The sequence below is a fragment of the Phyllobates terribilis genome, unplaced genomic scaffold (genome assembly GCF_046119375.1).
Source record: "Phyllobates terribilis strain yellow unplaced genomic scaffold, ASM4611937v1 Scaffold_3__8_contigs__length_932513732, whole genome shotgun sequence".
NCBI lineage: Eukaryota > Metazoa > Chordata > Amphibia > Anura > Dendrobatidae > Phyllobates > Phyllobates terribilis.
Genome location: NW_027362763.1, coordinates 526,658,411 through 526,685,338, shown reverse-complemented (window position 1 = coordinate 526,685,338; position 26,928 = coordinate 526,658,411).

The window sequence follows — 26,928 nt, the reverse complement described above, 5'->3', positions numbered from 1 at the left end:
GAGGGTCTGCTGTCCAACGCCCACCGAACCCAGTTACGTGCAATGGCCTTGCAGAACCCTGGTTTAGACTTTGCAAAGTTCAAAGACAGGGTCATCCGGGTGCTCCGAGAACCGGCACCGGGTAGCGCTGTAACCCACCGGCGCCCTTGTCTACAGAGTCTGTAGTAGCTGGTGCGAAGGCTTTGGACAACAACCCGGCTACAGACCTGCACTATCAGGTCCAAGAGCTGACTAAAAGCATAGCCACGCTAACCAGAACTGTGCAGTCTTTACAGGTCTCTCCTCCAGGAAAGACACAGCTGGCGTCCGGACCGGAGGACGTACCGTGCCGCCGACAGAGGAGGATCCCAACGTCCAGAGGAAGACCCAGCGACAGATACAATGAGGGCGGACAACCCATCTGCCGCCACTGCAATCAACCCGGACATATGGCAAGGTACTGTCATTTAAACGGGCACAACCTGGGGCAGAGGGCCAACCCCCAGGCATAAGATCATCAGGCCCCTCAAACTGGCGTGATAAATATGTAGGGGGACGTCCAGTCATGCCTGTGGTACTGGATGGTATTCCAATGAGTGCCCTACTAGACACCGGGTCACAGGTAACTACCATCCCTTATGTGCTCTTTAAGCAGTACTGGAATGACTCGGACATAACCCGCTACCCAGATGACGACCTGAGTATCATCGCCAGCAATGGTCAGCCCATGCTGCAGGTGGGATTCAAAGAGGTGACCATTAAAATTGGTAAAGTTGAACTGACGGCACAAGGACTGATTATTGTGGACATTGACCGTCGTGAGAGTCACCCTAAAATAACCTTGGGTACTAACGTGATTGAAAATTGTCTTGCAGATATAATTCTCATTTTACAGCAGGTTGCCATGAACGCCAGTTCCAGCCAGCAGCGTGTCCTACAAAAGGAGATCCAGGCATTGATGAAACGGCAACAGGTGGAACTATCTGGTGGTGAGATTGGTAGCATGAGAATGTGTGACCCGTTCCCTATTGCCATGCCCCCGAAAAGTGAGATGATGATCTGGTGCCGGGTAGCTATTGGTCTAAGAGGTAGAGGCAATGGTGGAACCCGTTTACTCAGACAATAGGCCCACCATTTTGACAGCACGGGGGGTGGTCGATGTACGCCATGGGAGGGTACCTGTCCGCATCATAATTATCGGGGAGAGAGAAGTATACCTGCCCCGGTATACCACGCTAGCCAAATTGTTCACCATAAACCAAAATTCTGTAAGGGCAGTGGAACCCTTGCCTCCATCTCAACCAGAGGAAGGTAATGGCTCTAAGAAACAAATGGAGGACTGGTGTCAGCAACTGCATTTGGGTACTGACTCCACTCCCTCACACCAAAAACAGGGAGTCTACCGGGTGGTTCAGGAGTACGAAAGAGTCTTTAGTAAACACCCGCTAGACTTCGGGCGAGTAAAGGGGGTAGAACATCACATCCCCACGGGAGACCATCCACCCATAAAGGAAAGATACCGACCTGTACCCCCTGCACACTATCAGCATGCAAAGGGGATGTTGGGGGACATGAAGGAGGCTGGGGTAATCAGGTACAGCTGTAGCCCCTGGGCAGCTCCACTAGTTCTAGTGAAAAAGAAGGACAACACACTGAGAATGTGTGTAGACTACAGAAAGGTCAACCGTATCACACACAAAGATGCGTACCCGTTACCTAGAATAGAAGAATCTTTAGCTGCATTAAAATCTGCTAACTTCTTCTCCACTTTGGATCTTACTAGAGGGTACTGGCAGGTTCCTGTAGCAGAGGCAGACAAGGAGAAGACTGCATTCACCACCCCGATGGGTCTCAGCGAATTCAACTGTATGCTGTTCGGGCTCTGCAACGCACCAGGAACTTTCCAGCGGTTGATGGAATGCTGTCTGGGACACCGGAATTTCGAGACGGTCCTGTTATACCTGGACGAAGTCATCGTTTATTCCAAAACCTACGAGGACCATCTGAAACACCTGGCAGAAGTGTTTGACGCCCTGACAAGCTACGGCCTAAAAGTGAAACCCTCCAAGTGTCACCTGCTGAAACCAAAGGTGCAGTACCTGGGACACATGGGGAGTGCTGACGGAGTGGCTCCCGACCCCGATAAGATCACCGTGATTAAAGACTGGCTAAGACCCTCCAGCATAAAGGAAGTGCGGCAGTTTCTCTGGTTGGTAGGCTACTACCCAAGATTCATTCTCGGTTTCACCAAAATGGCAGTTCCTATGCAGACCTCCTGATAGGTCAATCCAGGAAGGCTAATAACCAGAAGCCGCCCTTCAGGTGGGAAAAGCTGGAAGAGGAGTCCTTTCGCCAGCTGAAGATGGCCCTCACGGGGGATGAAATCCTGGCGTACCCTGACTACGGCCAGCCCTTTATCCTCCACACGGACGCGAGCAACATCGGGCTAGGAGCCGTACTGTCCCAGATCCAGCAGGAGAAAGAACGGGTAATCGCTTACGTCAGCCGAAAACTACGGCCCACAGAGAGAAACCTTGAAAATTATAGCTCATTCAAGCTAGAGTTCCTGGCAGTGGTGTGGGCAGTGACCGAACGTTTCAAGCATTACCTTGCCTCTTCCAAGTTCACCGTGTACACGGATAACAACCCGTTGACACACCTGGACACTGCAAAACTTGGTGCCCTGGAGCAGAGATGGATGGCCCGCCTGTCCAACTATGAATTCACCATCAAATACCGGGCGGGACGCTCAAATGCCAACGCGGAAGCCCTGTCCAGAATGCCAAACTTACCGGACGTAGGGGAAGATCCATAAGAACTGGAAGAAGTCGAACTCCCTGCGTTCCACCATCATGGGATTACCCTGTATTCCCACCGTGTAAGGGACAGGCGCTCTGCTACGTTCAATCCCTTACCCCACTACAGCTGGGCGGAGACACAAGACAGTGATCCCGCAGTCCGTCTGGTGAAGGAAATGCTGACACAGGCTGATGCCCGTCTTGACCCAGACGCTCCGGAGGAGACCAAGCAACTGTGGAAGGAGAAAAGTAAACTGTTTCTTTACAAAAAAGAAGCTGTGCCGGAGAATGGTCAACTCTAGAACACATGAGCTGACCTGGCAGGTAGTGGTCCCAAGACGAGACGCGGCTATGGTTCTGGAGGCATACCACGACGGAGCAGGACACTTCGGATGGAAGAAGCTGGAGTTCTTGTTGCGTGGACGGTTCTACTCGGTAGGCATGAGAGGAGCCATCGAGAGGTGGTGCAGAGACTGTGGCCCGTGCAGCCTTAGGAGAAGAGACCGTGCCAGTCAGAAGACTCCCCTGCAGCCCATCATCACCAGGCAGCAACTGGAACTGGTAGCCCTGGACCATGTGAAGCTGGCTCCAAGCAAATCTGGGTACGTCTACGCCCTCACCATCGTAGATCACTACTCCCGGTTCCTGGTGGTGGTCCCTGTCAAGGACTTAACGGCTCAAACAGCAGCTAGAGCCTTCCAGCAGCACTTCTGCCATCCACACGGGTATCCGGAGCAAGTGTTGACTGACCAAGGGCCAGCCTTCGAAGCGGAGGTCTTCCAAGAGTTCTGCAATCTGTATGGCTGCAGGAACATAAGAACAATGCCCTATCACCCTCAGACCAACGGACTATGTGAGAAAATGAACCAGGTGGTGATAGACTTGCTAAAAACGTTGCCCCTGGAAGAATGCAGTCTGTGGCCTGAAAAACTGCCTGATCTGGTGGACTTGTATAATCACATCCCCGTAGGTTCCACCAACTGTACCCCGGCTTACCTAATGAGAGCAAGACCTGGTAAGCTGCCTATTGACCTGTATATGGGAGTCCTGACACCCAAGGACACCTCGCCAGAGGCAGACTGGGATTCAGAACGGCAGCAGCAGTATCGGAAAGTACAGGAGAGCGTCGAGCGAAATCTGTCTCAAGCAAGAGAAAGGCAAGAGAAGACTTATAACCAGCATGCTCCCGCTGCTCCCCTGGTACCTGGAGAGCAGGTCTTGAAAAGAAAGAGGCGGCTCCACAAGTTGGACAACCAGTGGGAGAAGGACCCGTACACAGTACTGCCTTCAAGTCATGATAATCCAAAAGTCTGTGTAATCAGTAAGGATGGAGGAGAGACTACAGTCATTGTCTCCAGAGACCACCTGAAAAAGTGTCCCGAGCAGCTGCAAAGCCCTGACGAAGATCAAGAGAACCCTCAACCCGCAGAGGAAAGGGAAGAAATGATCAGTACCGTACTCGGAAACTTTCCCCGGTCCTGGACTCCAATCAACAACGCAGTCATGGTACCCGTCCTCACCATTCTCCAGCCAACCCCTCAAGGGCCTACAGAAGAGCAGGGAGTGTCAGAAGAGCAGCCGGCCCAGGAGGCAGAAGAATGCATACCAGCAGCCCAGGAGAATCATCCCTCTGCTAGTAGTGAGCCTGCCGTGCCCCTAGTAAGCCAAAGAGTACGCAGAAAGCTGCCAGGCCTACCCGCAACACCTCCTACACCCTGTAGTGCAGAACCAGATAGTGGGTTACGTAGGTCCACCAGGAGCACTAGAGGACAGATGCCTGCTCGCTGGAGAACTTAAACTATAATGTGAATTTACCTGTAAACAACAAATGTTGAAAATAGTTTATGTTTTTGTTGCCTGTTTATTGATTATGTTTCTCTAGTTACCCTGCAGGTTTATTTGGACTGACAGGTTACGGACGTTGAATAACCGGAACTACATTGTAGATAGTTGCACTTGGTGCCTCTTGCGAAGACGGCCACGGAAGAAAAACCTGTCTGGCGTGGTCCCGTGTGGTTCAAAATAGTTTGCTTCGCCTTGCAGCCACGCCCAGAGCCAACGTTTGGGGTTTGCTTTGGACAGGTCCCCTACTCTGTTCTACGACTTCACCTTGGGTGATATGGACACCCGGTTACGGAAATGTCGTGACCATCAAGACAAAACGTACTTTTTCCTGTTATTATTTATACCCTTGTATTTGTGTTTTTCTTAAAAATGTGTTTAGTCCCGGAGTACTAATTTTCACTAGGGGGGAATGTGGCACCCCAGGGGTCTGGTTACCACAGTAATAGAAATATTACGTCTGAGAGCAAGTGGGAGGTCTCCTGGTCAGGAGCCCTTAAACATGCGACACCTCCTGTCCCCGACCAGATAGGGGAGGAAATGGGGCGGGGTTAGTAGAGTCAGAGCCTGGAGTTTGTTCCAGACACAGGGAAAGTAACAGCGAGGAGCTCTGTAGGAGCAGGAGCTGAAGACCAGGGTCTTGAGCTAAGCGGAGTTCGTCCTGGCAGAAGACGCTAAAAACCAGACACAGGAGTCCGAGGCTGCGGGGACTCATATATACCCAGCAGCAGAAACCCGCCGGCAGGGGATTTCAGGTCCTCTGGCCATAGAAGCCCGGAGGCTCAGTCACGAGCAAGGGACCAGCACTGCCATCGAGGAGCGGGGGCTATCAGAAGGCCCCAAGTCACCAGCCATACGGGTGAGCACCACACGGTACACTCAGGGACGTGGGCTACTTCCACTCGCTTACAGCAAGGTAGCCAGGAAGAGTGCAGATAGACGGGGAGGCCTACAACTCCACCTGGCCAGGGGAACTCCAGTTTGCTCACAGACTGACCAGGCCTCTTATGCTAGCCAGTACTCCCGGGAGGGTCTGCCTTATCATCATCAGTAAAGACCCTGAACTGCACTGCAAAGCCTCCGAGTCGTTCCTGCTGCGCTCATGCACAATCACTCCCATCATCCACGCTCACTACCCTGAGGCTATACTCCTCCCGTGGGGAGTTATACCACACTCTGCTGCCCTCCCAACATCAGCCTCAGAGGTCTGCTCAGCAGCGGCAGTTCTTATTGACCGCAATCCACGGGTGGCGTAGTCGGACATTGCATTATACTGATACAGAGACTGCCACAATATTGGTCTGGCCACCCTGAGCCACGGGACCGGGTCGCCACTACTACTCCCAGCATTGCCCTGAAGTCCGGTCCCGGGCGCCCCACGGCCCAGGGGGCGCCTCACAAGCATGGGATCAGTTGTCTCAGGGCACTAGAATGGCAGGAAGAAGGAGGAGGATCAGGGTGAGGAGGATGCCGACTCCAAGTAAAAAAAATCTCTCGGATCCGCACAATCCTCAACCAAGAACATAAAAAAACCACTAGTGCACGCCCTCATCATCTCCCGTCTCGGTGACTGCAACTTCCTGCAACCTCTCGCATTCCTCCAATTTATCCTAAACTTTGTTGCCCGACTAATCCACCTGTCCCCTTGCTATTCCCTGGCCTCTCCTCTCTGGCAATCCCTTCACTGGCTCCCCATTGCCATGAGACTCCAGTTCAAAACTCTAACCTTGACATGCAAAGCCATCCATAACCTGTCTCTTCCATACATCTGATACCTAGTCTCCCGGTACTTACCTGCACGCAACCTCTGATCCTCACAAGATCTCCTTCTCTACTCCCCTTTCATCTCCTCTTCCCACAATCGCATACAAGATTTCTCCCGTGCATACCCCTCTTTCTGGAACTCTCTACCCCCACATTTCTGACTCTCGCTTACTGTTGAAACCTTCAAAAGGCACCTGAAGACCCACCTCTTCCCACAAGCGGACAACTTGCAGTAACCTTCACTCCACCATACCGCTGAACGTCCAGCTCTATCCTCACCTACTCTATCCTCACTCATCCCTTGTACAGTGTAAGCCCTCGCGTGCAGGGTTCTCTCCTCTCCTGTACCAGTCGCTGTCATATTTTTGTTCAAGATCATTGTAATTGTTTTTGCGATGTATACCCCTTTATTACATGTAAAGCGCCATGGAATAAATTGGGCTAAAGTACTAATAATAATTTGGTCCAGACTCATGAGACTGGACCATGTGGAAGACAGGGTGGGGGTAGTGGCAAACTGACTTGAAGCATTATCTGCTATGCAACCAACAACCTTTTCACACTGTTCTGGCTTTAATAATGGTGCTTCTTGGCCCCCCACCAATTTTGGACAGAAAGGTAATTCGACATGATGTGGGTGTTTGTTGTGCTCCCTCAGCAAGCACAGTTTCATCTTGGCCACGGCCTCGGTCTCTGTGTGCCATCACCTTAACATCTACTTCCCCATCCCATGCCACACACCTTGCCCATTTCAAATGGAGTTTAATATTTGTCACGTTGCCAAACATGTCTGTATTATTACCACAGTAATATAGGATCACGTCTGATGACCACAGTTTTAGGCAGTGACCTGGGAGTGTGAAGTGCTTCCATTGTTCTTACCCATGCTGTTCCCATGACCTTTCAGCACTGTTTGGATGTGTCTGATCATGTCTCACACACCACATGGGAAGAAAAGGTAGTAAAATGTTAAAATGCCTTTTACTGGTAAATGTATTTTTCATGGTTGAAAGCAATGCCAAAGTGCAAATACACATCAAAAACGCTACGTGTGAACATAGCCCAAGGTGTGGAGGAACATTTTTATTTTTTTATATTTTATTTTGCCTTATATATGTCATTACCCTGGAAAGGGTGTTCCTTAACATTTTTCCAAGGAAAATCCATTTTGGTTTAGTTTTGTATGTTTTATTGTCAGTCCATAAAAGTGGCGTAATACTCTGACAACATTGTTGACAGCAGTGACCTGGGAGTCAGAGATGCTTCCAGGGGTCTTTCCCATGCTGTTCCAATTGTCATTTGAGCATTGTTCCCATCAATTTGGGCAATTTTTAGACCTTCTGCAGAACTCTGGGGGGAGAGGGTGGGTGCCAGAAAAATGCTCGAGTTTTCCATAGACTTACATTGGGCTCGTTGCTCGGATCGAGCACTCGAGCATTGAAATTTGCTTGACTCGAACAACGAGTACCCGAGCATTTTAGTGCGCACTCATCACTAGTATTTACACATATAAATGAGATCTCCTATGAGGCATCTTTTTTCTAAACTAAACAATCCCAACTTTTCTAACCTCTCATAATGGAGAGGTCTTCTAACCCATGTAATAATCTAATTGCCCACATTTTAACTGACTAAATTTCCAATAACTTTTTTATCATTTGGAACCCAAAACTGTATCCTTAATTCTAGATGTCCTCTTATAAGTGATTTATGGAGGGCTAACAATACATTGGGATCATGGAATACTGCTGCTCAGCTTACTTGCAACCAGAAGGCCCAAGTTATTTTACTGTTCTGTAGTCCCCAGTATACATTGGGGAAAAAAAGTATTTAGTCAGCCACCAATTGTGCAAGTTCTCCCACTTAAAGAGATGAGAGAGGCCTGTAATTGACATCATAGGTAGACCTCAACTATGAGAGACAAAATGAGAAAACAAATCCTGAAAATCACATTGACTGATTTGGAAAGAAATTTTCAAATTTTGGTGGAAAATAAGTATTTGGTCAATTACAAAAGTTCATCTCAATACGTTGTTATATATCCTTTGTTGGCAATGACAGAGGTCAAAAGTTTTCTGTAAGTCTTCACAAGGTTGACACACACTGTTGCTGGTATGTTGGCCCATTCCTCCATGCAGATCTCCTCTTGAGCAGTGATGTTTTGGGGCAGTCGCTGGGCAACTCCCTCCAAAGGTTTTCTATAGGGTTTAGATCTGGAGACAGACTAGGCCACTCCAGGACCTTGAAATGCTTCTTACGAAGCCACTCTTTCGTTGCCCTGGTGATTTGCTTGGGATTATTGTCATGCTGAAAGACCCAGCCACGTTTCATTTTCAATGCCCTTGCTGATGGAAGGAAGTTTGCACTCAAAATCTCACGATACATGGCCCCATTCATTCTTTCATGTACACCGATCAGTCAGTCCTGGTCCCTTGGCAGAGAAACAGCCCCAAAGCATGATGTTGCCACCCTCATGCTTCACAGTAGGTATGGTATTCTTTGGATGCAACTCAGCATTTTTTCTCCTCCAAACACGACGAGTTATGTTTCTACCAAACAGTTATACTTTGGTTTCATCTGACCATATGACATTCTCCCAATACTCTTCTGGATCATCCAAATGCTCTCTAGCAAACTTCAGATGGGCCCGGACATGTAATGGCTTAAGCAGGGGGATACGTCTGGTACTGCAGGATCTGAGTCCCTGGTGGCGCAGTGTGTTACTGATGGTAGCCTGTGTACCGTTGGTCCCAGCTCTCTGCAGGTCATTCACTAGGTCCCCCCATGTGTTTCAGGGATTTTTGCTCACCGTTCTTAAGTAGTGATGAGCGAGTCTATTCGTTGCTATTCGCTTGAATACTACGGTATTCGGGTTAATCGTTATTCGGTGAGTATTTGTGTACTCGCCTCGTTATATTCGGATGTCCTGCCCTGCAGTTTTACTGCCTCTTTTTCAGCCACTAAACATGCTGGGCTTCTTAACCAATCACAGTAATGCCGCAGACATGTCTATTTAAGCCCTGCCGTCGCCATTTTGTGCACATTGCGTCTGGAGCCTGCATTCTATAAGCATAGGGAGAGATCGCTGAGCTGCTACGGAAAGTTTTTAGGCCTCTTGATCAAACAAAAGCCCTTGTAAGGGCTACGTGCAGTGTGTGCTAGTTCTGTGTTTAAAGGAGCCGCTCACTAGCTCCATAATACCACCAAAAAATAGCTTTTTTCAAAGCTGAAGACTCACAACAAAGTTAAAGTACAGGGGAGAGCTTGTGTATTAGCTAGGGAGAGGATAAAATATTCTTCCAGTGTTCATCTTAAAACAGCTCTTGTCAGAGGCAAAGCAATATTTTTCCTGCACACACAGAATTAGCAGTGTGTGCTGCCTTTTTTTTAGCACTGGTATATTTCCCCTGCTGTTTTAGGGGTCAGAGCCTGCCTTCTGTCCATATTAGTCTACGTAAAAAATCTTTGATTGCCCTGCACAAAGCAGTAGTCCAAACATTTCCTACTGCCTGCTACAAAAAAGCACCAGGCCATTTTAATCACTATTTTGGGGTGTCAGCATGCCTTCTGTCTGTATTAGTCTACGTAAAAAATCTTTGATTGCCCTGTACAAAACAGTAGTCCAAACATTTCCTATTGCCTGCTACAAAGTAAGCACCAGGCCATTTTAACCACTATTTTGGAAGCCATCATCCCAAGGGCCACCAATCACAAATAACAGTTAGGCTGGAGTAGAAATACTGTCCTGGTTTTTCCACTACACAATCTGCGTAGGGTTTGTAAAAATTAGCCCTATGGGCTGAGTCATGGATGACGCAGGAAGACACCATCCCAAGGGCCTCCAATCACAAATAGTTGTTAGGCTGGAGTAGGAATACTGTCCTGGTTTGTCCACTGCACAATGTGCATATGGTTTCTAAAAATTAGCCCTATGGGCTGAGTCATGGTTGACGCAGGAAGGAAACGGGTTCTTATGGGAAGAGGTTAACGTTAATAGCAGTAACAGCCTAACCAAGGACAAATCACACAAGGTGAGATGCCATCTCCAAATAAATAAACAACAAAACCACACTAACGTCTACTAGGTATCACGAGGTCACTATATAAGTAAAAATATACCCAAAAAGAGATAGAAATGGATACCCAGGACACATCGGAGATATAAATAAAATATAATTTTATTCAGAAATTATTATGCTATATAAACATTACATAGTAGGTAATGGGGAGAAAGTAGCTAGAGCAGTAAGGAGAGCAAGATATAATAGTCCCAACAGACAACAACAGGGCCATAAAAACAGTCCCCAGACATAAATAAATGATAGTTCACTGATGATGTAATAATATTAAGTAAAGTGATCACAATAAAAGTCAAGCTGTGGGTAGAGATCACAGAATGAGCAATAAGATAATTATACAAAATTAATGCTCCATAATGGGGCTCATAACACCATGTGTCAATGAATATCAAGTGATCATCTGGTGATATAGTCTGCTCGTTTAGTCGTGGTGTGAGTACCTACGGTCACAATAAGAGACCGGGGACCTATAATAACGGTTGACCAGGCATATCCAAGCAGACCCTAAAGAGACTACCCAGTGAGGTCAGCATGAATACCTTGAGTCATAGTGGCTGCGGACTGGCAAAAAGAGCCTGTCTGATGCCTCGACGCGCGTTTCGCCTCAGCTTCGTCAGGAGGCGTGGTTATACTTAGTAATGGGTCCTATTTATGTGAGTGAGATGTGTAAAGCACCAATCGGTGCGCAAACTCCCGCGATGCCACGCCCCCCGTGACGGCGTGGCCCGGCGTGCAGCCCGCGGGATGAGGAGGAGGAACAACGTCATCCCCCCCATCACCCGGGCAACGACGCACAGGCCGCGACGCCACTAGGGCACCGCAGTGCACGGGAGAGAGCGCGTCCACATAAGAAGAGGGGAAGTCCGGATGGATGAAAGAGTTGCAGAGCCAAATAAGCTATTCCCGTAAGTGGCGTCAATGAGGACGGGGGGTGGCCAGTCCCGCGCCAACAATGAGGACAACTCAAGATGAATAGAGGGAAGAAAGGGATATAACAAGACTTCTTAAAGGATAATAGACCAGCAGTAATTGTTGATATATTATACAACATTAATGACAAAAATCTCGTACATCATAACAATATATAGACCCCCATATAAGTTCGACAATTCGTTATCAATATATCCTGCTAATAATAGTGGACTAATAGAAAAACAAAAAATCTATACAGTACGATAGATATGCACATATAACCATAGCAGGAAATAATATTCAATAATAAATATAGACGAATAAAGATAGATCCGATTCTTGATAGGAGATCCATAATGATGCAGTTTCCTCAGAAATTACATAGCAATTATTCTGGAGCTTAATAAGATATCAGATCTTCAGATGGAGATAGATGGGTGCAGCAGTAGGATGACAGCCAGTAGAGATCGAGCATACTAAAGATATCAGAAGACGTAACATTAGACATAGATAAAATAAGAAAACAAAAATAAATTTAAAAACCGAGTATATAGGTGCCCATCATGAATTTTTTGATAACAGTAGTATACTAGGGAATTATAGAAGAATTATAAAAAGGACTTGAAGCTAACAGACTCATTTAAGCCAGAGGTTAATAGCAGTAGCATGAATCTGCATTTTTGGTGAATTTAGGTTGGCCTGCTCTCATCTGGAGGGATTACAAACTGTGGAGATACCCAGTCCTTGTTGAATTTAATCAGAGTAAGTCTGTCTGCATTTTCTGTGGAGAGGCGTGTGCGAATATCAGTGACGATTGCCCCAACGGAACTGAAAACACGCTCAGACACCACACTAGCAGCCGGGCAGGCCAGCACCCCCAAGGCATATAAGGAGAGGTCAGGCCAACTGTTCTGCTTAGACACCCAATAATTAAAGGGAACTGAAGTGTCAGAAAGAATGCACGTATGGTCACTTAAGTACCCCTTGACCATGTTCTGCAATTTATCCCTCCTTGGCATTGTTACAGGCACAGATAGCCTTTACTCTTGTGCTGTTCTATTGAAAATAGCCCAATTTGTGCACATTTTCCCCCCACCTCTGTTGGAGCTGGTGTTCTTGTCTCTCCCTATTATCCCTTGTTGTTGAAAAGAGCCGGTACCTCTGCCACCAGCATTGTCTGAGGGTGATGTTTTCAGCAACTGATCTACAACAGCCCTCTTGAACGATTCCATTGTAAAACTCTTTGTTGACTCCAAAAGGAGAGAAGGAAATTTCTCCTTGTACCGTGGATCGAGAAAGGTGGCCAACCAGTATAGGTCACTGTTGTCACCAGCACCTTAAAAATATCTCCAGAATCCGACCTTTTCTCACTCTTACTGTCGGTCTTATTAAATCTCGTCTGGACTACTGCAACTCTCTTCTGATCAGTCTCCCTCTTACATAACTTTCTTCACTTCAATCCATCCTCAATGCGGCAGCGAGGGTCGTTGGCAGCCAGGGTCGTATTTCTGTCCAGCTGCTTCACCGATGTGGCCATTTCACCGATCTTGTGCCAGTCGTTACACTGGTTGCCCATTTGCTACATGGGCCAATATAAACTCATCACTCTAACCCACAAAGCTCTCCACAGTTCTGCACCGTCCTATATCTCCTCTCTCATCTCTGTCTATCACCCTACACATGCCCTCTGTTCTACAAATGACCTAAGATTAACATCCCTCATAATCCAAACCTCGCACCTCCGTCTCCAAGACTTCTCTTGGGCTGCACCAGTTCTCTGGAATGCTCTACCCCAGACGATCCGACTGATGCCTAGCCACCACGTCTTCAAGCGCGCTTTAAAAACCCATCTCTTTAAACAAGCCTACCACCTCAACTACTCAGTAAACTAACTTTCCTCTGTTCCCTCCTTTTAAATATTATTCTGAATCTGCACCCTACTATTCATCTGTCTCCACACCCTCCATGCACACGATAACTACACTCGATACTTGATTATTGCACTTAAACATACTGGCTGATGACCGGATCATGCAGTCTTATATGAAAATCCCTACTTATTATAATTGCCTGACCTGAAACAACAAGCACTTTTCATCTATTGTGTCCACCCATTGCCTTGTTGAATATAAGCTTGCGAGCAGGGACCTCACTCCTAATGTAACTGTTTAAACTGAATTTATTGTATGTGCATGTCTCCGCTTAATTGTAAAGTGCTGCGGAATATGTTGGCACTATATAAATAAAATTATTATTATTATTACTGTTGGATAAAATGTGTATCACAAGAGGGTCTTGCCACAGACACTTACACATGAATGGTGCCATGTGGGCCAAGCTGCAAAAAGGCAAATGTTCTGTGTCCCCAACAGTAGAAACAGTACCCATCCTCTCCTCACGCTGTCTTGCCTCCTCCTCCTCCTCTCCAACCCATCCAGGTTGCACAGACATGAAGCTTGGGTTGGGTGTCCCTTCTGTAGCATTACGAGTCCCCTCGGTAGCACAGAAAAACTAGTCCTCTCCCTCCTCATCTTCCTCCTCATCACCCAATGTTGCCTCATCACCCAATGTTGCTATTGGCTATGCTGGGTAGTATCACCCATTGGGAAATCTGGCTCCATAACCAACATGCTGGGCATTCAAAGCTTCCTCTTTGATTTTATGCAGTGATTGTTTCAAGAGACACAGCAGCGGGATGGTTACGCTGATAATAGCCTGATCACCGCTCACAAGGTTGGTGCAGTACTCAAAGTTCTCAAGAATCTCACAAATGTCAGCGATTCACACCCACTCGATAGTTGTTATGTGTGGTGGTTGACTCTCAGTCTGACCGGCATGCTGAAACTGGTATTCAGCTACAGCCCTCTGCTGTTCACTAATCCTCACCAACCAGGGTTGGTCTGGGCTGGCGGGATACCCGGAATTTTCCCGGTGGGCCCCGCACCCTGCTGCAGAGGAGAGGGGGGAGAAGAGAGCAAAAAAAAAAATCCTGCGGCTTTAAGGGGCACGGGCCCTTTAAAAGCGCAGGCACAGTGTATACAGGGATGCGCGCACGCGGCGTTCATTACCTGAACCATCGCGGCGCACGTCCCAGTGAAGCACCTGAAGCTGCGCGTCTCCCTTCGCCGGCCGGCGTATGATGTCATCGTCATGCACCTGCTGTGAAGGAGGCGCGCAACTCAGGAGAAGGAGGACACCGCACGGGAGCGCAGGAAAGTAAGAGGTGTGTGTGTGTGTAATGGTCTGGGCCCCTGGCTGGACATACAAGGGGGGGCCCAGCTGGACACACAAGGGGAAGCCCAGCTGGACACACAAGGGGGGCCCAGCTGGACAGACACAAGGGGGTAGCCTGGCTGGACACACAAGGGGTTAGCCGACTGGACACAAAAGGGGGGGTCCTGGCTGGACACACAGGGAGGGAACCCTGGCTGGACACACAGGGAGGGAACCCTGGCTGGACACACAGGGAGGGAACCCTGGCTGGACACACAAGGGGGAACCCTGGCTGGACACACAAGGGGGGCCCAGCTGGACACACAAGGGGGTATCCAGGCTGGACACACAAGGGGGAGCCAACTGGACACAAAAGGGGGGGTCTTGTCTGGACACACAAGGGGGGAACCCTGGCTGGACACACAAGAGGGGCCCAGCTGGACACACGAGGGGGAACCCTGGCTGGACACATGAGGTGGGGCCAAGCTGGACACATGAGGGGGGCCAAGCTGGACACACGAGGGGGGGCCAAACTGGACACACGAGGGGGTGCCAAGCTGGACACACGAGGGGGGAGCCCTGGCTGGATACACGAGGCGGGAGCCCTGGCTGGATACACAAGGGTGGCCCTGGCTGGACACGCAAGGGGGAACCCTGGCTGGACACACAAGAGGGGGGCCTGGATGGACACACAAGGGGGGGCCTTGGCTGGGCACACAAGGGGGGGCCCAGGCTGGACACACAAGGGGGAGCCCTGGCTGGACACACAAGGGGGGACCCTGGCTGGACCCAGGCAAAGGGGGGTGGGCAGGATGGGTATATGGGGGGCAGGCTGGACACATGGAGGCCAGGATGGATAAATGGGGGGGGCAGGCTGGACACATGGAGGCCAGGATGGATATATGGGGGGGCAGGCTTGACACATGGAGGTCAGGATGGATATATGGGGGGCATGCTGGACACATGGAGGTCAGGATGGATATATGGGGGGGCATGCTGGACACATAGAGGCCAGGACGGATATATGGGGGGCAGGCTGGACACATGGAGGCCAGGATGGATATATGGGGGAGCAGGTTGGACTCATGGAGGCCAGGATGGATATATGGGGGGCAGGCTGGACATATGGAGGACAGGATGGATATATGGGGGGGTAGGCTGGACTCATGGAGGCCAGGATGGATATATGGGAGGGAGTAGGCTGGACACATGGAGGCCAGGATGGATCTATTGCGGGGGCAGCCTGAACACATGGAGGCCAGGATGGATATATGGGGGGGGCAGGCTGAACACATGGAGGCCAGGATGGATATATGGGGGGGGCAGGCTGGACACATTGGGGGCTAGGATTGATATGTGGAGGGGCAGGCTCGATGCACATGGGCTAACATAAATATATGGAGGGGCACGCTGGATATATGGGCGGTGTCAGGATGGATATATGCAGGGGGTAAGGGCAGGATGGATATTTGAGGAGGCAGGATGGACACATGGAGGCCAGGATGGATATGTATGGGGAGCAGCCTGGACACATGGAGGCCAGGATGGATATAGGGGGGGCTGGCTGGACACATGGAGGCCAGGATGGATATGTAGGGGGAGCAGGCTGGACACATCGAGGCCAGGATGGATATATGGGTGGGGCAGGCAGGACCCATGGAGTCCAGGATGGATATATGGGGGGGTGTCAGGATGGATATATGCAGGGGGGAAGGGCAGGATGGATATATGGGGGGAGGCTGGACACATGGAGTCCAGGATGGATATATGGGGGGGCAGGCTGGAAACATGGAGGCAAGGATGGATATGTGGGGGGGGGCAGGCTGGCCACATGGGGGGCTAGGATGGGTATATGGGAGGGGGCAGGCTCGATACACGTGCGCTAGGATAAATATATGGAGGGGTCACACTGGACAAATGGGGGCCAGAAGGGATATATGCAGGGGGGTGTCAGGATGGATACATGAGTCCAGGATGGATATATGGGGGGGCAGGCTGGAAACATGGAGGCAAGGATGGATATGTGGGGGGCAGACTGGCCACATGGGGGTCTAGGATGGATATATGGGGGGGAGGGCAGGCTTGATACATGTGGGCTAGGATAAATATATGGAGAGGCCACCCTGGACATATGGGGCCAGAAGGGACATATGGGGGTGCCTGGCTGGACAAGGGACTTAATTACTGCTTGGGGGCCAGATTGAGGAACATACTTTATTAGTTTATGGTGGCCAGTGGGGAACATTATTACTTTAGATTCCAATTATTATTATTACATTATTACTTCTGCAATATAATTTACTTTTTAGGAAACTGTTTTCCATGGGGTGGCACAAAAGAGGAGTCCTGTTACTGTGTAGGAAGGCACTATGTTGCTTTTTTTCTTCAACTGGTATAGTGTAGAAGTCTGGGGGGGGGGAGTGGGAATATTCTCTAGAAGAGATCAGTTATTGGTAACTGTGAGTTATTTTCTGCAGAGACGATTCCTGGCTGGAAGAAGTGATGGTCGTCTGTACCAGAAGCGAAGATGAAGGACTTCACCTAGAGATGCCACTGGTGAGTCAGTGTATTACATGTACACTTACACTACACACGTGGTCAAAATTGTTGGTACCCCTTGTTTCATGAAAGAAAAACCCACAATGGTCACACAAATAACTTGAATCTGATAAATTACAAATTTTCAGACATTGCTTTTCTGCTTCCACAGAATTTAAAAAAAATTAACCTCATGAAATAGGCCGGGACAGAAATGATGGTTCTTCTTAACTTAATATTTTGTTGAACAACCTTTTGAGGCGATCACTGCAATCAATTGATTCCTGTAGCTGTCAGTGAGACTTCTGCACCTCTCAACAGGTATTTTGGCCGACTCCTCATGAGCAAACTGCTCCAATTGTCTCGTGTTTGAAGATTGCCTTTTCCAGACATCATGTTTCAGCTCTTTCCAAAGATGCTCAATAGGATTTAGGTCACGGCTCATAGAAGGCCACTTCAGAATAGTCCAATGTTTTCCTCTTAGCCATTATTGGGTCATTATCCTGTTGCAAGACCCATGACCTGCGACTGAGACCAAGCTTTCTGACTCTGGGCAGCACATTTCTCACTAGAATTGACTCGCCCCCTGGGCTGTGGGGCACTCGAGACCGGACTTCAGGGCAATGCTGGCAGTAGTAGTGGCGACCCGGTCCCATGGCTCAGGGTGGTCAGACCAGTGGTAGTCTATGATGTGCTGTAGGTAATGTCCGACTACGCCACCCGTGGATTGCGGTCAGGGAGACCGCTGAGGCTGGTGTTAGGGATGCAGCAGGGAATAGTACGACTCCCCACGGGAGGAGTGTAGCCTCAGGGCAGGTAATAGGATGCTGGGGGTGATGGTGCAGGCGCAGCAGTAACCACACAGAGTCCAATAATGCAGTCCAGGGTCTTTTACTGATCTTATCATAGACCCAACAGGAGTACAGGGTAGGAATGGACCTGGGTGTCTGAGGGCATTCAGGCGAGCTCCGCTGGTCAGGGTGAGTGGGTAGGCCTACCGTTCTCTCTCTGCCCTTGCTGACTATCTCCCCCTTTAGTGGTATGATAGCCCACGTCCCTGAGCCTGCCGTGTACTACGCCTGTATGGCTTGCGACTCGGGCCTTAGGTACCTGTAGCTTCTCCGTGCTGTACCGGTCCCTCTGTGTGGCGGAGCCTCCAGGCTTCTTAGGCCAAGGGACCTAAAATCCCTCGCAGGTAGATGATCTGCTGCAGGACTTGCAATCCTGATAGCCTCGGACCCCAGTGTCCGGTATGCAGTTTCCTCTCTGCCAGGACCAGCTCTCGTCGCCTCTGTCCCTGGCTTGGTGTTCCTCCTATGCCTCCTGGACTCCTCAGCTGCGGCTGACCTGTCCCTCTGCTTCTGGGAACCCTTCTGCAGACTTCAGAAGCGGGTCCTGGTCTCTCTAACCCTGCCCTCAGTACCAGTTTTTATAGGGGCAGCCTGCTCCACCTACTGGCCTGGGACAGGAGGTGCGGCATGCAAATGGTCCATGACCAGAGAAGCTCCCTCCTGCTCTCAGACACAGCCTTACAAGTTTGTGGCATCCAGGCCTGGGGTGACACAGAATCCCTTGATAGTCTTGAGATTTCATTGTACCCTGCACAGATTCAAGACACCTTGTGCCAGATGCAGCAGAGCAGCCCCAGAACATAACAGCTTCCCCCATGTTTCACAGTAGGGACAGTGTTCTTTTCTTGATATGCTTCATTTTTCCGTCTGTGAACATAGAGCTGATGTGCCTTGCCAAAAACTTCCATTTTTGTCTCATCTGTCCATAGTACATTCTCCCAGAAGCTTTGTGGCTTGTCAACATGTAGTTTGGCAAATTCCAGTCTGGCTTTTTTATTATTATTTTTTTCAACAATGGTGTTCTCCTTGATCGTCTCTCATGAAGTCCACTTTGGATCAAACAACGATGGATAGTACGATCTGACACTGATGTTCCTTGAGCTTGAAGTTCACCTTTAATCTCTTTAGAAGTTTTCCTGGACTCTTCTGTTACCATTCATATTATCCGTCTCTTTGATTTGTCATCAATTTTCCTCCTGCGGCCACGTCCAGGGAGGTTGGCTACAGTCCTATGGATCTTAAGTTTCTGAATAATATGTGACACTGTAGTCAAAGGAACATAAAGCTGCTTGGGGATGGTCTTATAACCTTTACCTTTAACATGATTTTCTATAATTTTCTTTCTAATCTCCTGAGACAACTCTTTCCTTTGCTTCCTCTGGTCCATGTTAAGTGTGGTACACACCATGCCACCAAACAGCACAGTGAGTATCTGTAGCCCTATATACAGGCCCACTGACTGATTACAAGATTGTAGACACCTGTGATGCTAATTAGTGGACACAACTTGATTTAACATGTCCCTTTTGTCACATTATTTTCAGGGGTACAATAATTTCTTTCCAGGCCTGTTTCATGAGTTTAATTTTTTTTAAATTCTGTGGAAGCAGAAAAGCAAAGTCTGACTTTCATTTCTTCATTTTCATAGATTTTTAATTTATTATTACTTTTGTCAGATTCAAGTTATTTCTGTGGCCATTGTGGGTTTTTCTTTCATTAAACGAGGGGTACAAACAATTCTGACCACGTGTGTATATAGTATATACAGAGCTCCTGTGTATGTCACTGGTGATCACTGTATTACGTATACACTATATACAGAGCTTCTTTGTATAATGTCACTGGTGATCACTGTGTTACCTGTACACTGACACTATATACAGAGCTCCTGTGTATAATATCACTGGTGATCACTGTATTACCTGTACAATGACACTATATGCAGAGCTCCTGTGTATAATGTCACTGGTGATCACTGTGTTACCTGTACACTGACACTATATACAGAGCTCCTGTGTATAATGTTGCAGGTGGTAATAACAGTGTTGTTAGTATTGTGGTTTGTATTCATGATCAGTATTGTAGTATGTGGTCTGGTAATGGTGTGGCCGTATTTGTTCCTTGTATGTGGTATTATTCGGTCACTATGTGGTGGTAATATGTGATCTAGTCATGGTGTGGCGATATTTGTCCCTTTTGTATGTGGTATTATTGGTCTTGATATAGTGAACTGTGTTGTGTATGGCGGTCATTTTGCTCTTGCTGATATTAACTAGGAAAAGATTTTTTTCCATTAGGCCACAGCCCCACCATTAGTATTTGGTTAGTATTTTTTCTCAGGAGTCGCTGCCAAAACAAGTAGTGGGTGATAAATGCAGAATTGGTGACTTGTTTCTATTCTACCTTTTCTCTGATTGTTCCTCACCTGGTTTTGGCTCCCACTCCTGAAAAAAAATACTGACCAGATACTGACCAAATACTGATAGTGGGGCCGTGGCTTTAGAGTTTAAATACTTGGACTAGAGCAGCAGAGATGCACTTACAGGGGTTCTCCGGTGAAAACAAGTAATCACCTCTCCACAAGATCAGTGATAATATTGATTGGTGGGGGCCTGACTGCTGGGACACAATCGGCAGAATGTGGAGCTTTTCTCCCCATTAGACTGGAGCAGCATGTGAGATGCGACCACTGATCCATTCATTCCCTCAGTGACTGTGAGCGCTGCTCTGTTTTGGAAGCCCCCAAGAGAATGAATGGAGCTGCGGTCAGACGTCCCAGCTGTCGCTGCATTTTAAAATGGGGATAAGTGTCCTGTCAGGGATAAAACTTCCCCATTCTTCCGATAGGTGCGTTTTCCAATGTTCGGACCCAAACGATCAATAAGTTATCACCTATCCTCTAGAGCCCATGGATCGGTGATAACTTGTTTTAACCAAAGAAGCCCTTTAATGCAAACTACCGTAATTGTACATCCCAGTTAGTTTCGCACAGTAGATGTGCAGGAGCTGCCAGTCAATGCTCCACTATAACAGGGATAGCAGATAACAGATATTTGCATATGGCTGTAGGTAGGCCCCTAGAGTCAGTTCTCCCTGTGGGCCCCAGACACCCCAGTCCGACCCTGTCGCCAACATATGATAGATGGAGTTCCACCATGTGGGCTGGTCGCAAATGAGTCGGTGACTTGGCAAATTCAAGCGCTTTTGCAGCACTGTAAAAGCTGCAAAATCAGTAGAGGAATGGTGGAAATGGGTGCTAACACGGCGCACCTTCTCAAGTTGGTCCGGCAAGTCACGGAAAGTTTTCAGAAATTTCTAAACAACTAGGTTCAGCAAGTGAGCCATGCATGGCACGTGTACCAGCTTGCCGATCTTTAAAGCCGCCACCAGGTTACACCCATTATCGCAGATGACCAGACCGGGTTGGAGGAGAGCCACTGATTGGTCTGTTGTTTTAAAGCTTGCCACAGCTCTGCTGTAATGTGTGCTTTCTGACCTAAGCAGATCAGCTTCAGCAGAGTGTCTTGTCACTTTGCCGATGTGCTGCTGCACAGGTCCCAGCTTGGGCAGGGTAATTCAGTATGAGGAACAGGAGAAGGGGAGAGAGGAAGTGGAATATGAAGAATTGGAAACCCTGACAGAAGTTGGGCCCGCTATTCTTAGCATGGGTGTGATGTGCGATGTTCCAGTTTGCCCATTTGTCCCACCCTCCACCAGGTTCCACCAGTGTGCCATGACAGAAATGTATTGTCCCTGTACACAACAATTTGTCCAGGTGTCTGTTAGGTGGACCTTCCGGGTTACGGTGTTGGTGAGAGCACGGTTCAGATTGTTTAACACGTGCTTGTGTAATGCAGGGACGGCACACCAGGCAAAATAGTGGCAGCTGGGAACACTGTATCGTGGGGCAGCCACAGCCAAGAGATCACGGAAGACTGTGCTCCCACAAGCCTAAACGGCAACATCTCCACAGCCAGCAATTTGGCAATGTGCGAGTTTAGTATTTGTGCCTGTGGGTGCGTGGGTGGGTATTTACGCTTTCTTTCCAAGCTCTCAGGCATGGACAATTGGACGCTTTGCTGGCACAAGGAAGTGGATGTGGTTTATGTTTGTTGTGTGTGAGCAACCGCTGCTTGTGGGCAATGTCTAAGTAACAGCTGTCCCTCCAAAACGCATGTTACAGAGCCAACTGAGGACTCTCAGGTCAAAGATCAACATACCTACTAGTGATTTCTAGCTGTGTAAAGTGCTGGGCAATAGTGAACTAAAAATGATGTATGACAGAGGGACCTACAAAATGTATGTCAGGGCCCTCCCAATTGTAAAAGGCGATTGTAAAAAAGCCGCAACAGTATGTATGAGCAAAGGCTAAAAAGGGATATTTTTGGTGTTTCTCTGGTTTATTTAGCCTTATATACAAGTGATTATACAGGAAAAACTGTTTCTTAACCTTTTTGGCCTGTTAAATGCAATTTAGGTAAGGTTTGGTAGTTGTTCTTGTGTGTCTGTAAAAGTGGCGTAATACTGCGACAAACTTATTCCCAGAAACCATATGTGAGTCCAAAATGCATGCAGGCACTTTCTCCAAACTTTTCCCATTCTGTTTCATCCATCACTTTCCCATGCATTTCAGCCTTTTCCTCAGGCCCCCAGAGCCCTTTGCAGGGTCCAGCAGAAAATTACTTGCATTTCCCATTGACTTACATTGTACTCGCTATTCGGAATGAATACGCGATTATTGCAAAGTACTCGTTACGAGTATAGCGATTATGAATATTACGGTACTTGCTCATCACTATTCTTGACATCATTTTGACCCCACGGGGTGAGATCTTGTGTGGAGCCCCAGATCGGGGGGAGATTAACAGTGGTCTTGTATGTCTATCATTTTCTAATTATTGCTCCCACAGTTGATTTCTTCGCAGCGGAAACGCATCAAAAACGCATGGTAATCCTCACCCCATGGTCCCCAATGGCATTCCGCAATGTCAATGCACATGCTGCGGATTTTTCCGCAGATTTTCTGCAGTGCTCATAAATTCGCAGCATGTTCATTAATTTTGCGTAAGCGCAGCGGAAGCGCCGCCATTGACTTGCATTGAGACTCATAGATTCCGTGTCTGTACATTTGTACATGCGGATAATATGCGATTCAATGTGCGGATGGTACCCAGGTCTGGAGGAGAGAAGACTCACATCCAGACCTGGGTACCATTGTACCTGTAAAAAAAAGAATAAAATAACAAATAAAGTTTATATTCACCTTTCCGACGGCTCTCTCTGCATGCCGGCAGCGCTGAAGGACCTTCGGTGACGTCACAGTCGTGTGACCACAGGCCCTTCACCGCTGTGTCTCGCGATATGCCGGCAGCCAGGAACCAGACAGGAACGAGCGCTGCAGCACACGCCTGGGCATCGGGGGTGAGTATAGCTTTATTTTAAGCATTGTTTACGGTCACACTATATAAATCCATGCTGTTTGCATGGATTTATATAGTGTGACCCAGTTGTCAAGCACTTTCCAAGTGATGCTATCGCCTGGAAAGCGCTTGTCAATCTGCATGCGGAAACGCATGTGAATACGTGGTTTACAGGGCCATTTTCAAACTATCTGTATTCCATAATTTTACAGTGAGAAAGATTATTTACAACTGGAAAACATACAAGACAGTTGACAATCTTCCAAACAAATTCACCCCAATATCAGAGCATAAAATAGTCAAAAATACTGCAAAACACACAAGACCACAGCTCAGAGTCTAAATGACTCAGCATGTTAAAGTTTCAAGTTTATGACAATAGAATTAGGATAATTAGCGAACAAGTAAGACTTGTTTTTGTTGCCAGGAGAAAGCCTCTTCTCTCTAAAAAGAATATGGCAGCACTGCTAAAGGTTTCAAAGTTGTATTTGAATGAACCACAAGATCCCTGTAAGAATGTCCTTTGGACAGATGAGATCAAAATGGAGATGTTTGGTCATAACTCCTTGCACCATGTTTGGTTAAAACAAATTACATCATTTCAGCTTAAACAGCTCATACCAGCTGTCAAGCACAGTGGAGGACAGATGATGGTTTGGGATTGTTTTTTCCGCCACAGGACATGAGCACCCTGCAGTTGACCATGAACTCCTCTATACAAAATATTGCAGACTGCAGAGCCAAAAATGAGGCTATCTATCCAAAAACTGAAGCTTGTCCGAAAGTGTGTCAACAGGACAATGTCCCATAGCACACCAGCAAATCTACATCAGAATAGCTGAGAAAAGAACCAATGGCCCAGTCAGAGTCCAGACGCTAACCAATTATAATGCTGTGGCAGGACCTTAACAGAACTGTAAAGAGGAGTGGGCCAAAAGTCCTTTAGCACTACACTGTGTTCCAAATTATTATGCAAATAATATTTTCTCAGATTTTCCCAAATTACCTATATGAATTGCAGTCATTGTAATTTTCCAGCCAAATAACTATAGAGTACAATTGAAAAGTTTTTGTACAAACTGCCTATGATAACAGTATATTTTTTAAAAAATAAAAAACTCAAACTGCACTCAAAATGCATGTTCCAAATTATTATGCACAGCAGAGTTTTCAACCTTTTCATTTTAAAAAAGAACAAAAAATGGTCATTTTTGAAATTATAAGCATTTGACAAGCCCTGGGGATGGGGATGACTCGGTTACCCGGGCCTTTAGCCTTAAGGAGGTCGCGGTGGTCGGCTCCCGGGCCCGTACTCTGCGGTCACTCTTTAAAAAGGCATTGATAGATGTTAAGTTTATAAAAATGTTCGTGACGCCACCTATGGTTTCTGATGATATTCACCAGCGCTGCGCAGTCCACTGAGGCCGGTGATAAGGCAGCTAGATGGTATAGCTCCCCACAGGTGGAGCTGGGCCTCAGGGCAGTATAAGAACGGGGATGCAGGACAAGGAGACCCTGCCGGGTCGGAGCAAGAACAGGGACGGACACAAAAGTCACTTCAGTACCTTTTACTGATGGAAATTCAGGCACTCCCCGGAGCACTGTAGGGTGAAGGGTGCATGACCGGATCCTCCCCAATGAGCAGGTTTTGGGCCTCCTGGTTCTTGCTGCAACGTAATAAGTTTCTGACCTGCCTGGAGCTAGGCCTAACTTTGTCTCTGTCCTGCGCTGGCTGACCTTGTGGTAGGGCCTTCTCTTGGAGTGCACGCTCCCGACCTACAGGGCCTATGTGTCTCCTGGCTCTTGTACGTATCAGCACTTTAGCGATCCTGGGACCTGTAGTTCTCCAGGGATTCCGGTTTATCTTACTGGGTCGTGGAGATCCCGGCAAGCTTCGGACCCGGTGTCCGGTAACTGCTTCTTCTTCGGGGTGAGCTAATTAAGCTCCTCTGCCCCCTATGAGCTAACTCTCTACTCCTTCGCCTTCGGCCTACTCGGACCCTCAATAGGCTACTCACACTAACGGCAGCGTGCCGCGTTTCACCGCTCTTATGGCGCCGGCACACCTAAAGCTCACCTCTCTGAGCTACATGGAGTCTGGACTCCACTCTATATTCAGGCTTGCACCAACTGAACTCTCAGAGGAATTGCTGAGTCACTGAGCTCCACTGCAGACTGACGTGTTTCTGGGTCTCTCTCTGCAGGAACTCATCAACAGACTAACTGCTGCCTGGCTCCACCTTCCCTTTTATATCTCCCTAATGGGCTCCCTCTGGTGGCCTGAGGTGGAAGGTGGAGATGTGTGAATGGTTAAGGGGGCCTCTTGTGGAGGAATCCTTCAATACACCCTTCTGGGATTTGAGATACCAAGCACAGCTGGGCTTCACATTCCCCCCTAGTTAAACTCAGCACTCCCGGGCTGAAGTACATTTTATTAAAACAGTAACAATAGGAAACATAAGCAATACTAAACAATCTTCCCTTTATGGGAGGCACGAAGCTTAAACTTTTCATAACAAAACAATTAAACTAATACAGAGTGTCCTCAGAATCCAAGTCTCTGGTGGTGAGGTTCCCAAAAAGGATGTCCATCTCACAAAGTAGAGTACTTGGTGTTTTTGACGGACCTGTCCTAAACCCTCTACATAGGTCCTGGGGTGACTGCAGGGCATGAAGATCCCGTGTTGGACCTCCACACTAGTGTTGAGCCACCCCCGTAGTGTTCGAGTTCGGTTCGGTTCGTCGAACACCCGTGTGTTCGCTGAACTGTTCGTCGAACTGTTCGTCGAACACCTTCGAACACCGTTAAAACCAATGGCAGGCAAACAAAAACACATAGAAACACATAGAAAACACCTTCAAAGGTGTCCAAAAGCTGACAAACTGCTCAGAAGACATAACTAACACATGGAAAAGTGACAAGTACATATAGTCATGCGAAAATAAAAGAGGTGGAGGAGTAAAAGGAGGGGGAGACACAGATATAGGCATGTCATGCCCTTCTAAAATCCAAAAAGTGAGAAGCCGACACGGCCAGTCCGCTCCTGCCCGTGCCACCTCCGTGTCGCCGGGTTTGTGCCAGAGCTGCGGTGAACCCTGATGGCCAGCCCCCCTCTCCCAATACTGGTGCCTGTCCGCTGGTGGGTCGAGCGAGCCCCCCTGTGGTGGAGGCAGCTCTAAGCTTTTTAATTTAAATTGTCTCTCTAATTTGAATGAATACACTTTAAATCCATTTACAAGGATCTATTGGAGGGCAAGTCTCATGCCAGCAGCCGCGTAATTCCAGCTCCAGTAGCGTCCACTAAAGCTGCTGCAGTTAAAAAGCTTTTATAAGGATCGAGCTCGGCTGTCCACCGCAAGGCATCCTACTGCCAGTCCCAGCCCCTATGCCTTGGGGTGCCTCCTGATGCTCTTCACTAAGTATCCCATGGTCCCGAAGCATTTCCTTTGAAAAAATTAAGTGTCTAAACTACAGGTGGTGTAGCTTGCTTAACAGCCGGGATAATCCGCTGACTAGCAGACACTGCTACTA